The 14,334-nt window shown below is 34.5% G+C and overlaps 1 pseudogene; it reads right to left on the bottom strand.

The window, feature by feature from the left end:
* Nucleotides 1-3,951: 3,951 nt before the first annotated feature.
* LOC149184120 (U6 spliceosomal RNA) lies at nt 3,952-4,066 on the bottom strand (annotated as a pseudogene).
* Between the last annotated feature and the right edge of the window lie 10,268 nt (nt 4,067-14,334).

Genomic DNA, 14,334 nt, shown 5'->3' with positions numbered 1-14,334 from the left:
GTCAAACATTACACAAAATATCATCAATAGTTTTAATCATGTAAACCACACTAAACAATCAACATAGACATCATATCAAGCATACACATAGGACACAAAGATATATGGTGGAAACCCTCAAGCAGGAGGAAACCACCTTGTTATTGTTGTGTTACTTCTCTTTCTTTTATTATCAATCAATTTGTTTTACAAATGCTAGCCCCAACTAGTTAAGAGCCACTACTCTACAACAGTTTGTTGGCCACCACCAACCATGAAGACCGAACTCCCTATCCACTGGTTACTTGTCACTACCAGCAAGGAGTCACTACTCCTATCTTAGCATGCCACCACTTGTTGGAGGTCCCATCCTCCTCAAATTCTCAAGGCCACATTTTCATTCATTTTAAGGCTGGAACCCAAAGCAAACAAACGAACTTTGCAACATTAATAAGTCAACTCCCTTTGCAACACAATCTCAACCTCTCTAAGTGTCGCTCACTGCTACAAATATACAAACAACTTCATTATGCACTATAGCTCAACTAAACTCTAACAATGGCATATCATATTTATGCTAATTTCTCCCTCATCGAGATACACTATATAAATCATTAATTACACACCACTTCTCTTGATGACCACATCAAATAAGCCCTCACACCAAATACCATGGGAAAAACCCTTGCAATTGCCCGTGGTTTTATTTTCTCAAGAATCTTCACCCAGATCTGTAACATATCCTCAATAAAACATCATCATCACACTAGAATATATAGTTTTAGCCATCTACAATAATAACAACACACTTATGATCATGATACACCAATAAACCATGCCAAAACACATATAAAAATTGACATCAATACCAACCAAACAACATTGTTGCCAATAAAATTTTTAATAACATCACTTTATTTATTTATTAAATATTTTAATCATTTTTAAATAAATAAAAAAACATTATTAAAAAAACATTAAAAAACCCTTAAAAAAATATTATTAAAATTTATATCAAAACTTCCCTTCCAAATTTGCTAGTGACAAGTAAAATATCACCTTCGTCCGTAATCTTTCACATGTTATATAAACCATAACTGGATAAAATATAAAATGAATCAAAAATTTGGGTAAACAAATATAAGTATCGCATTTACATGTTTATGTTGTGAGCGAGGTGAGTGGGATACCTCTTATGGTCTTTAATATATTATTTTTATTTATGATTATTTAATATACATTAAATAAATAATATAAAATGTGTTATGTAAAATATTATGGTATTTTTTAATTATTTTATTTAAAATATTATGGTTTTTTTAATATTTTTATTTAATTGTATTTATATTAGATGTAATGTAATGATTTTAATAATAAAAGATGGAATTGATCTTATGTTAATTAAAAGAAATTGTAAATATTAATTTTACTAATTAAAATAAGCATAGTATTATGACATTTTTATGGTTAATTTTAAGCAAAATCTAATAGAGATTTTAAAAAAACTTGAGTTTAATTTTTTTAATCGGTATAATTAAAGTGCCTAAGTTGTTTAATCTGTAGAATTTAAGTGTTTGGGGGTGTTGAATCTATGTATTCAAAAATGTATTTTGAACAACAAAAAATCACATTTTAGCTTGAAATTGCATTGTTGAGTTCCTGTGAAAAAAACTTTCTAGTCTGTAAGTTAGACTACACCATTAATATATATTAATGTCTGTGAAAGATTCATATTTTTAGTTTTCATTATTATTATTATTAAATATGAAATATATAGCAATTTTTTATATCAAAATAAATATATATTAATAAAAATGGTAATGAAGTTGTGAATATATTTATCATTGTAATTTTTTTTCCCAAGTTATATCATTTATATAATGTAATATTTATGTTATTTGATTGGAAATTAATTGAACAAGATAAAAAATGATTAAGAGTTATAAACAAAATTGAGATTAATATGGAAATGCAATCATACATTTATCACACTAAAAATTCTATATGTGAGAAGATAGTATACCAAAAATATCATTGGGAGATTACATGACAATTTAATTCACCACATAATAGAGCCAACACCCATTACTTGGTTCTTTATGTAGGGAATCGATACATTCCATAGAAGAGTTGTGGTTTGTTAGGTGGTAGACCCAACACCCAATGTCTAGCTTTGTTGCAAAAGATAAATACACCAACTACTCCCCGAATTCCAATCCCAAATCTGATCCCCAAGGCCATTAATGACATCTTTTCATCTAGATGCTCAAGCCATCCCATTTTCATATGGGCACTACTACTATTATTGTCACCTTCTCCCATTGGGTTTTCCTTTTCACTGCATGAATCTAAAGGACACCCATATAAGCACTTATTCTTTTGAAATGATGTTGCACTAAATGTGGAAAATTGTGTTCCTCCGGGGATTGGCCCACAAAGGCTATTAGATGAAACATCCAAAACAACCAAATTGTATAGTTTAGAGAGTTCTTCAGGAATCTGTCCACTCAAATTATTCTTGCTCAAGTCTAATTGCTCCAAAGTAGATATGTTACTAAGAGATGCAGGTATTAGCCCTTCCAACTGGTTGCTAGATAAATTTAGCAATCGCATGTCTCTCAAAGTTCCTATGCTTGCAGGTATTTGCCTTACAAGATTATTGTTAGACAAATCAAGTATTGTGTCTGTAGAAGAGAGGACAAATCATGTGAACTGTGATTTCTTCTTCAAGGGGAAGATAGTTTGAAGAATTTACAAATCCTTGAAGTCTTTCAAAATGTAATGGCATTCTTCCACTAAATTTATTATTGGATAAATCCAATACATACAAATAGGTTAAATTTGTTACCTATTCAAGGATGCCACCATGAAAATTATTATAGCCAAAGTTTAAAATTGACAACAATGAAAAAGATTCAAAATAGTGAGAAAGTTGCCTTGTCAAATTGTTTTTCCTTAAATCTAAATACTCAATTCTAGTACAATTATTCAAAAACATTGGCAAAGTCCCAGAAATTTTATTAGTGTGAGCAAAAAAAAATTTAAAGAGATACAACTGCCATTATGTTTAGGTATTGATCCTTCTAAATTGTTCTCCCACTCAAAGCATTACCGGAAAGATCTAAATGCCCCAAAAGAAAGAGGTTCCTAAGATTCGTGTTTGGTGTGCACGAAATTCCGTTCCACAGGCAAACGTATTATATCGGTGTGAAGATTTACATGAAAGTTTAGATTCATAAGGGTCTATTTTTCTTTGTGGTGTGCAATCTGCACAGACCTGCTTAGTGGGATTACCATTAACTAGTAACAAAAAACTTTTTATAATTTTTTTTTGAAATTTTAAAATCAAATTTATAGATTTTTTTGGATTTTTAATTTAATTTATAAAATTTTAACTTAAATTTCATAATTCACATAATATTTTATAGCACAACATAAATTTTATAGTTTTCCTAATATAATATAACATAGCTCATTTATAATCTAATACAACATAGCTTATTTATAATCTCAATAATTCAATTTAAAAAAAAAAATACCTTTATAATAAATACCATTAAATAATTTTAAAAATCAATCATTATATTATCTTTATATCCATACGGATTTTGTATATCTATTATTATTATTAAGAGAATTAAATTCACCTAACATAAGAGTATTGAATTTACTGCATACTCATTGAATGTCCAAATTTGTAATGGACATAAACTGAGCAAACCTGTAATGAACATATATACGGAGGGATTTTTTAACAAAGATATATGTTAAATTCTCATGAATGTTAAATTAATTTACTTTTTAATCGAACTTGTTTCATGGGTATAAAATTGAATAGTGAACATTTTTTAATAAAGATGATAAAGGATGAACTTTAATTTAATTAAAGATTTTGAAAATATTTTAGAATTTGATATGATAAAATTGATAGGTTAAAAAGTTGGATTTTTTCAATTTGTGTGAAAAATACTCAGAAAAAAGCCATTTTTCTTAATTGTGTGCGAAATACTTGAGCAAAGGCCATGTTAATCGGCCATGCTAATCTTCTCTCTATCCTTCCAATTTTACGTAATGTCTCCAAAAAGACATAATAAAAATGATGATAAAGAAAGGTCGCCATTCTTGAATATACTGGCCACAAAGAAGTTCTCATTTATTGAAATAGAATATTTTAAATTTTCTTAAATCAAATTCAAAGGTTTAATAAACAAATCACGCAAAGTTTTTGTTAAAGTTCTCTGTGTGATAAAAATAAATAACATATAAAACTGAAAGGTCACCATTCTTGAATACACTGGCCACAAAGAAATTCTCACTTATTGAAATAGAATATTTTAAATTTTCTTGAATTAAATTTAAAAATTTAATAAACAAATCACTCAAATTTTTTGTTAAAATTCTCTGTGTAATAAAAATAAATAAATAAATCAAACGTTTTTAAACTATTGCCTTTATATGTTTTCATCGAAACTTTAATGATAAATGATAAAAATAGAAATGCAATCCCATCATTAAAATGATTAATTTGAATAAAGATGGGACCTCGATGAATTTGAACAGAGGTAGATCCCCAATTAAATCATGATAGCAAAATAGAAATCAATGAGGCGTTATCCTACCGCCCACATATATATATATATATATATCACACACGCTGCGATTACCCTATGATCTGTACAGCACTTAGCTTCTCTTTAATCGGTTTTGTAAATACAATCAGTCTTTATAATGGAGTTGATGAATGTATTTATATCATAGGATATCTCTTTCCAGGTAGGCCCGTTGCAAACGTAATATTCAAGACGTATGGTTACATAACCATGGTCAAGCAATCACATTCCTTTCCGATTTCAAACTGGGTCATTATAATGAAGATTCCACCGCGTTTAAGTTTTTTAGAGATATTTATATTATTGCAAGATTCCATATTCTAGTGGTGGGAAGAAAGTTTACAATTTTTATCAATAACTTGGAATGTTCAAAAAACTGGTTTTTGCACATGGCATATTAAAATACTGTGAAAAAGATATAAGCATAAAAAAGCTAGGTGTGGTCTGTTTGTAAAATGAGATGCGAAGAACTATGAGAGAATGTAATATTTATGTTTTTTGATTGGAAATTAATTGAACATGATAAAAAATGATTAAGAGTTATAAACAAAATTGAGATTAATATGGAAATGCAATAAGACATTGATCACACTAAAAATTATATATGTGATAAGATAGTATGCCAAAAATATCATTGGGAGATTACATGACAATTTAATTCACCACATACTAGAGCCAACATCCATTACTTGGTTCTTTATGTACGGAATCGATACATTCCATAGAAGAGTTGTGGTTTGTTAGGTGGTAGACCCAACACCCAATGTCTAGCTCTGTTGCAAAAGATAAATACACCAACTACTCCCCAAATTCCAATCCCAAAACCGATCCCCAATGCCATTAATGACATCTTTTCATCTAGATGCTCAAACCATCCCATTTTCATATGGGCACTGCTACTATTATTGTCACCTTCTCCCACTGGGTTTTCCTTTTCACTGCATGAATCTAAAGGACACCCATATAAGCACTTATTCTTTTGAAATGATGTTGCACTGAATGTGGAAAATTGTGTTCCTTTGGGGATTGGCCCACAAAGGCTATTAGATGAAACATCCAAAACAGCCAAACTGTGTAGCTTAGAGAGCTCTTCAGGAATATGTCCACTCAAATTGTTCTTCCTCAAGTCTAACTGCTCCAGAGTAGATATGTTGCTAAGAGATGCAGGTATTAGCCCTTCCAACTGGTTGCCAGATAAATTTAGCAATCGCATGGCTATCAAAGTTCCTATGCTTGCAGGGATTTGTCCTACAAGATTATTGTTGGACAAATCAAGTATTGTGTTTGTAGTTGAGATGTATGGCAGAGTATACTCACATCCTTTCATGTGAACTGTGATTTCTTCTGGAAAGGGAATATAGTTTGAATTTGAATTTACAAATCCTTGAAGTCTTTCAAAATGTAATGGCATTCTTCCACTAAAATTATTATTGGATAAATCCAATACATACAAAGAGGTGAAATTTGTTACCCATTCAGGGATGCCACCATGAAAATTATTATAGCCAAAGTTTAAAATTTTCAATGAAAAAGATTCTAGGTAGTGAGGAAGTTGCCCTGTCAAATTGTTTTTCCTTAAATCTAAATACTGAATTCCAGTACAATTAGCCAAAAACATTGGCAAAGTCCCAGAAATTTTATTAGTGTGAGCAGAAAAAAATTTTAAAATGATACAACTGCCATTAAGTTCAGGGATTGATCCTTCTAAATTGTTCTTTGATAAATCTAAAATTACAAGGTAATCCAAACTAATAATATTAGGTATAGTGCCCAGAATATTATTATTATATAGATCTAGTACTCGTAAATACTTTAAGTTACTTATACTAAGCGGGAGAGATCCGGTCAAATTGTTATTTGATAAAATGAGAGATTGAAGACCGCTTAATTGACCTATGTTACGCGGGAGAGATCCAATTAACTGGTTGTTTGATAAGTCGAGATAGGTCAATTCCGTATTGGTAATAATATTGGGGGGATTAATGCTACCTCTAAGGTTGTTAGTCGCTAGGGACAACACTTGTAGGTGAGTACAATTGAATAGGGTGGGAGGGATGTGGCCACTGAGAGAGTTGTTGGATAAATCAATAATAGATATGCTTTTCATCAAACCCATAACGGAAGGGATTGGACCACTCAATTTGTTTCCGCTACCCTTCAACTCAGAGAGTGAAGTGCAGTTGCCAATTGAAGCCGGAATGCTTCCACTTATACTATTGTCGCCGAAGTAGAATGTTTCCAAGCTGACCAGGCGACTGAATTCTGCTGGGATTGGACCACTCAAATTGTTGGAGTCAGCAAGCAATTCTGTAAGTGAAGTGCAGTTGGCGAGAGAAGTTGGGATGCTTCCACTCAGAGCATTCTGGGACAACCAGAGTCTTTCCAACTGGACCAGACGACCGAATTCTGCTGGGATTGGACCACTCAAATTGTTGGAGTCAGCAAACAATTCTGTAAGTGAAGTGCAGTTGGCGAGAGAAGTTGGGATGCTTCCACTCAGAACATTGTTGGACAACCAGAGATATTCCAGGTGGACCAGACGACCGAATTCTGCTGGGATAGAACCCCTCAACTGGTTGACACTAAGATCCAACGTTTGCAGCAAAGCGCAGTTGCCGATAGAAGTTGGTATACTCCCTGTCAAAGCATTACCGGAGAGGTGAAGTATTCGTAGCGCTTTCAGCTGCCCAAACTCTGCTGGAATTCTCCCACTCAAAGCATTACCGGAAAGATCTAAAAACCGCAAAAGAGAGAGGTTCCCAATATACGGGGAGAGTGTACCATTCAACGAGCGCTCATGGAGTGAAATTGAAACCACTCGTTTGGTGTTTGGCCTGCACGAAATTCTGTTCCACAGGCAGACGTTATGTGAGTTATTGGCCGTCCAGTTGGAGAGCGATCCATATGGATCGAATGTGATGCCCTTCCGGAAGCTCAGAAGTGCCTCCACATCCCTTTTTTCATGATACCCGGCTATGGAGGATGGGAAGAGAGAGGGTTTCCCCATCATACTTTGAACAGAAGTGAATCCACCCGTCTCATGTTGAGAATGAGTAGGCATTGCTACACCCATCATCACAAGCATCATGATGAGGAGAAGAAGAAGATCCATTTCTCACTCTATCACTCCAACTTCCTTCAGAGATTAGGCTCTGAGTTTCTCACTCTACCACTCCAACTTCCTTCAAATGCTGTGAGTTTTTGTTGTAATTGCCCCCTCTATTTATAATCGCAGCAGCACTCGTCGTATAAAGACTCGTTGTATAAAAACTAAATGGCGGTGTCTGCAAGCACATCGCCGCTCGTTTGTCTAGTTCTCGGCAATACAATTACGTGGTTAAAAAAAGAGTATCCATCGTTGTCTTAAATTATATGTCGGTCTTCCAAATCTAAAAACCATGCTGTGTATCTCTTTACAGCATTTTTTTTAATGTTCTCAGTTCTGGTTTGTATAAATGTGATTAGAAATGGTTATAATTATAAATTGAGTGGTTGAAATATAGCATTTTTTTTAATGTTCTCAGTTTTGTTTTTTCTGGTTTGTATAAATGTGATTAGAAATGGTTATAATTATAAATTGAGTCGTTGAAATATAGCATCGACCTGTGAATTTGTACTTATTTTATAAAAATATATTACAGTGAAATAATTATAATTCGATTGAAAATAATTTCTTTTTCTTTTAACAAAATATAAAATCCAATTATAAAACATTTGAAACGTGAAATTGTATATAAATTATAAAATTATAATTTACAATTTATATGGCTCATGTATCAACACTTTCTATTGACTTTATCTCATAGAGTGGTTAGAAGGTTAGTGGGCTTCATACATTAAGAAAATCTGTAAATTTTACGGATTTGGAAAAAGGAAGAGCAGGAGGGACCTCCCGACTCGACCCGAGAAAGGAGGAAACGTTGAACGAGACAATCTTTGGGAACTTCACCGAAATTTGGTTACATTTGGGGGCGTTGAATGCATTCGTGGGTTTGGTGCATTTGAAAGTACTCTGTCATTTAACGAGAAAGCAGTTCGCACAGAGTTTCCGACATCTAACTGCAATAGAGCAAAGCCAAACTCCGGTTTCCACGTGGAATTTCCCACATCTGGATCGCTCTAACGGGAAAGGAGAAGGCTAAACTTGACTTTCCAAGCCTTTCACCTGAAGTTTCCGACATCTAACGGGAGAATCTATTGGCATTCCGTCATACAATGTTGTCACGTAGTAGAATTCACGCTTAACTGTACCCTTTCGAATTTCCGACATCTAACGGGAAATAATTGATGCATGGGCAGGACAGGCATGCTTGACTCTTCCAGAGCCGACAAACTCACCGTGTGTCGGTAGTGAAAAGCTTAAACTAATCTGGTCCCACTGGTCTCGCCTTAAACATCATTGGGCTAGGTTTTCCGAATTTCCAACTGCCCCCATTAACATCAAAGCATAAATAAGGCAGTCTAACTAGCAGTTGCCCAAAAAGTTATGGAAATTCTAGTTATATTATGATAAAATCTTTGAGGATTTTTGTAAATTTAAGTTATAGTTGTTAAACTTCAAAATTTTAGGTGTTCTAGAAGTCTTTGATGGTGCTAAATCCATTTCCACCAAAACACGATTCAAATACTGTCTCTGCAAGATTTTTTGAATTTTTTTTACCCGATTTCCAGCCACTTTTAATCGTACGGTTTTCATTTCTACTGGCCTTCGATTTCGATTGTACGGTTTTCATTGTTCCCGCATAAAACGTCCTCATATTTTGGGGTTTTATATCCTTTCCAAAGTTTTCGTATGTAATTTGTATTTTTTAATTACAGTACAAACAGGAAAATCCGGATATTATTGAAATTTTGTTTAGTTCGTAGAAATTCAATCCCCATTCTTACCGCAAAAACAGTGAAAGCAGTAAAATCTGGGGATATTATTAATTGTATTATTTTCTTTGTTATTAGATAAAATGTTTTGAAATTTTGGGGTTTGAAATTTTTTAAAGTTTTGGTATGTATTTTTAATAACTAAAGAGTATTTGTATTGTATATGATTTGCAACAAATATATCTGATATTATAAAATTAATTTATTAAAAAAATTTAAGTTTTTTTTTTTTTTTTTCCCAATAGAAATATATGATTTTTTGAAGAAGATATAACTGAGCAACAAAAAGAGGGGTTTTGTATGTGAATATCTCACAAAATTGCTTCACCAAAATACAAATTTTACAATATTTTACCTTACTAATTGATTTTTTTTAGTAAGAAAAAAGCATGATGATATATTAATAGATAAACTATATGACAGTAAAGTCAACCTTCTACAGATTGATTATGATCATCCCAAATCACTTGATAAAGAGGATATGGTGTGTTCTGATCACCACCCGAAGCCCAGGATAAAAAAGATCAATACAGTTAAGAGACATTTTCAACATATCTTATACATCTAAAGAAGCTATATCATCAAAACATATATAGTCATGACTGTATGCCACATTCTCTCAATGTGCAGGAGGAAATAGATTATAGACATATATACCAAAATTACAAAAAAGAGTGTGAACAAGAAGATAGTCTTTTAACACGGAAATGGAAAGTCGCCCATATCAAAAATGTATTTTTCCCAAGTGATCTCCAAATACCATTTGCCAATCGTTCCCAGTAAGCCTTTCTTGGATAATCTGTTTGCTTCCTTGTTCAGATTCCTTCCAATATGTTGGATTGTGGAGCAGCCGTGTAGTTGCCATAGAAATTTGATCCTATCCAGCCATCACTAAAGCATGGGGTTATTGATGGATTCCCTCCCCATGACTTGATCAATGATAATCTTCGAGTCTCCATAAATGTGCAAAATGGGGTTCCCAAGGACACTGTTGAACCATAGGAGCCCCCGGAGTGTTAATGCTTCAGTTTTGGTATTGGTACCACCACCACTATTCCAGTAGACCATGTATGACAAATCAGTAGTCATAGCAATCCAAAATCCACATGCACAGGAGTTCCTTTGGGCAACCCCATCAAAAAACCCCATAGGGTATATGAATTGTACATTATTATGCATTTGTGGACTGATATTAGTGCATGGTGGTTGTGCAGAAAAAATTGAAAGATTAGTGGTGATTCTTTCAATGACCAAAAAGAAATCTTCCCTAGAGTTCTAGAATATACTTCTGTTTCTCCAATTCCAGATTGCCCAGAAGAGGAAAAGGGGAATGGCTCTCCAGGCAGATTTTTGAGCACTCCACCATTTTATTGAGTCCCTGATGCAGGTATGTTGAATGTACGGGAAACCAAAGAGGGAAGCTATCTTTTTCCATACCTGAATAGTATATTGGCAGTGCAGAAAGATGTGGTCATTATCTTCAATGTCATTTTTGCATATAGTGCATATCCCGGGGCCATGCCAACTTATTTTCTGCAGATTCTCCCATACAAGATTTTTATTATGATATACTAGCCATATGAAAAGTATAACTTTTATAGGAGCTTTAGTTTTCCAAAAGGTGTATAAAATTTGGTGTTCCCCCTGTCTGGCGACCATGTTGGATAGAGCATAGTATGTGTTAGCAACTATAATGTTATCAGTTGCCATCCTTCCCAACCATACAATTTTGTCCGGCGATCCTGTGCAACAAATGTCGAGATGCTTCATTATAGATATAGTCTGATTCCACTCTCATTCCTTTGGCCAGTGAACCCCAATTCCTGGGCTTTTTTCCATATAGGGAGCGGTCCATGCTAGCCATTTATAACTTGACCCCAAAAGAAAATGCTTCACCCATTCAGATGTTGGATAATTCTCTTAGAGATGGTGAAATCCATTCTAGCACCCAAGATTGGGTCAATGCTAATAAGAATACGATTGCCTGACTGAAATCTCCATGCAAGGTGGTGGATAAAAAACTTTTCAACTTTCAGGAAACTTAGCCAGATAGCAAATCCTTGTTTGATGCCAATGGTGCCATTTCTATACCAAACGCTGAAATCTTTATCCTTTAGATACTTGCGTAGAATGATCTTGCTCCATGTGCTAGCTCCAAATAAACCCCTCCACAGGGATTTTATGAGCAATGCTCCACTGAAACAACGAAGGTCCATGATTCCCCAACCACCCATACCCTTTGGGAGAGTGATGTTTGATAATTTGGTCAAGTGATATTTTTTCCTGTTTGGGCTTCCCCCCCAAATGAAGTTTGCCATGAGGCAGTTTAGATTGTTAATGATGGAAGTAGGGATATGGAAGAGATGAGCCCAATAGACCCCCATTTGCGACAGAACAACTTGTGTGAGGATAACCCGTCCCCCTAAAGATAGGCATCTAAACTCCCAGCCAGAGATCCTTTTGAAGAATCAATCAGCAAGCCATTGCCAATCAATGATTCTGTAGTAAGTGGGTTTGATACGATAACCAAGATATTTCAAACCATTTTGTATAGGCCTTGCCTCAATACCAAATAAATCTTTGATATATGCAACAATCTCCAAGTCAGATTGTCCATGATATATAATAGATTTATTAACATTCATGTGCAATCCATATGCATTAGCAAATCTACTGAAAATGTGAAAAAGGTAAAACCAAGAAAAACGACAGAGCATACCCATAATAAGAATGTCGTCAACAAAGAGGTTATGTGAAATGTTGATGTTATTTCCCATCTTCAGTGGTTGAAATTGATCCTCCAGGGCCGCTTTTTTAATATGCAAACTTAGACAGTCCATGACAAGAATGAATAAAAGAGGGGATAGTGAACATCCCTATCAGAGACCCCTGCTAGCCCGAAAGAACCTTGTTGGATACCCATTAATAATGACAACATAGTTTACATTATCCACACAGGCCATAATCCAATTAACACATCTAGGGTGTAAACCAATCTTAATAAAGATGAGTCGGAGAAAACCCCAGTCCAGACAGTGATATGCTTTTCAAAGATCAATCTATAGTGTAGCAGCTTTAAGATGTTTGGTGTGAATTGAGTGCATTCCTTCCTGTGCATTTGCCACAAGATCATGAATGACTCTGTCCAAGAGAAAACCATGTTGTTCTGGGGTGATGTAGCACGAGAGAGTTCTATGCATACGGCCAACAATAGTCTTTGAAATGATTTTGTAAATGACGTTGCACAGAGAAATAGGCCAGAAGTTATCTTATGATGGATGAAGCTCGTGGTCCTTGATTCCTGAAGAGCAGAGTCATGTATCCCTCCTTCACCAAACTGTCATGTATCCCTTCTTCACCAAACTAACTGAGGAATGTTGGAAAATATAACTAGTTTTGGTCTTCATAATTGTCAATTTATTCAAATCATTATGTATATCTTATGTTATAAGAAAAAAAAAAAAAAATTATATATATATATATATATATATATATATATATATATCTATTATTTTAAGCATGGGTTTCATGCTCCATTTTGATGGCCATCTAGGTTAGGCATGTTCTTCATGATTCTAGGGTTTTTCATGTCATAGTAATATTTTTCTTCAGTCAAGAGAGGCCTTGTCAATTTTATAAGACCCTATCGAGCAACTTGTAACATGTAAAAGATGTTGATTTTGAGTCTAGAAATTTCTATGAGCCTACAAGCACAAGTCGGTCCTAGTAGTGATATGTCGGCCTAAAAGAGAGTAGTCAAACCCCACACATGTGTATAAATAGAAGAAACATCAACATTATTTAGCACCAATTCGATCTCTCTAAAGAAGAAGTTCGATCTGAAGTTGGGAAGAAGGCGAAATCAAGAGTAAAGGTCTAGGAAGGAAGGAGAAACCAAGAAGAAGAAAGAAAGTTTTTTTTTTGGCTCTATTCTCTCGCACTTGCGAATGTTAGGGTTTATGCAACTTCTAGAAGGCCGGAAATTGCAAGTCGAAGTTGGGGGTCAAAATTTGTAGTTGGAAGCTCCTTGAAGCATATTTAATCCTCATTGATTTGGTTGATGTGTGTCCTATTTGGAAGGGATTTTGTAGGAATTTACAGGGTAAGTTCCTCAAACAGAATACCAAAGGACACCGCTCACAAACAGATCACAGATCAATACACCAGTATTGTTCACGTTGTTAAAACCCTCAAAGAGGGAAACAGTCCACGGCCTGAGCCAACGCGGCCACTTCAGGCAATTTATTAATAAAAGAATGAAAATTTACATAAGCTTCTCTCATGAACGGTTACCCTACAAATGACCCTCCATGCTCTTTAAATAGAGATCATGGACCAATCGGATGTTAAGCCACGGATCAAGTGTCGGTAATACCGAGGAGAGAATGAACTGTCAGATCACTACATATCGTGACCGTCGGATTGTAAGTTACAAAATGTACATAGTAAAGAAACACACTTTACCTAACTCTACACTAGACGAAGTTATACTTAACTATTTCCTATGTGTCGGAATATCCTAACATCCCCCCTTAAGAACAACTTGGGATAGGATTGAAGGATTTACAACTATGACACAATAGGAGAAGGAAGGAGGCACTAGAGCCTATCCCCCCTTAGTGACAACTTCCTGAACTCCAGCCATAAATTGAAGTTTAGTAAACTTCGCCTCTGTGAGAGCCTTTGTAAAGATGTCTGCAACTTGATCATCTGTTGAGCAATATTGCACTTCAAGAACATGGTCGTGAATGAGCTTTCTGATGAAGTGCATGTGCAGTTCAATGTGTTTGCTGCGCTGATGTTGGACTGGATCTTTGCATAGTTGAATGGCACTTTGATTATCACACCAAAGTGTAGTCGGATACTGCTG

Source organism: Pinus tabuliformis, chromosome 3_2 (assembly GCF_031772625.1).
Source record: "Pinus tabuliformis cultivar Carrire ecotype Pingquan chromosome 3_2, CPIR1, whole genome shotgun sequence".
NCBI classification, from domain to species: domain Eukaryota; kingdom Viridiplantae; phylum Streptophyta; class Pinopsida; order Pinales; family Pinaceae; genus Pinus; species Pinus tabuliformis.
This window is presented reverse-complemented; position numbering and strand designations above follow the sequence as displayed.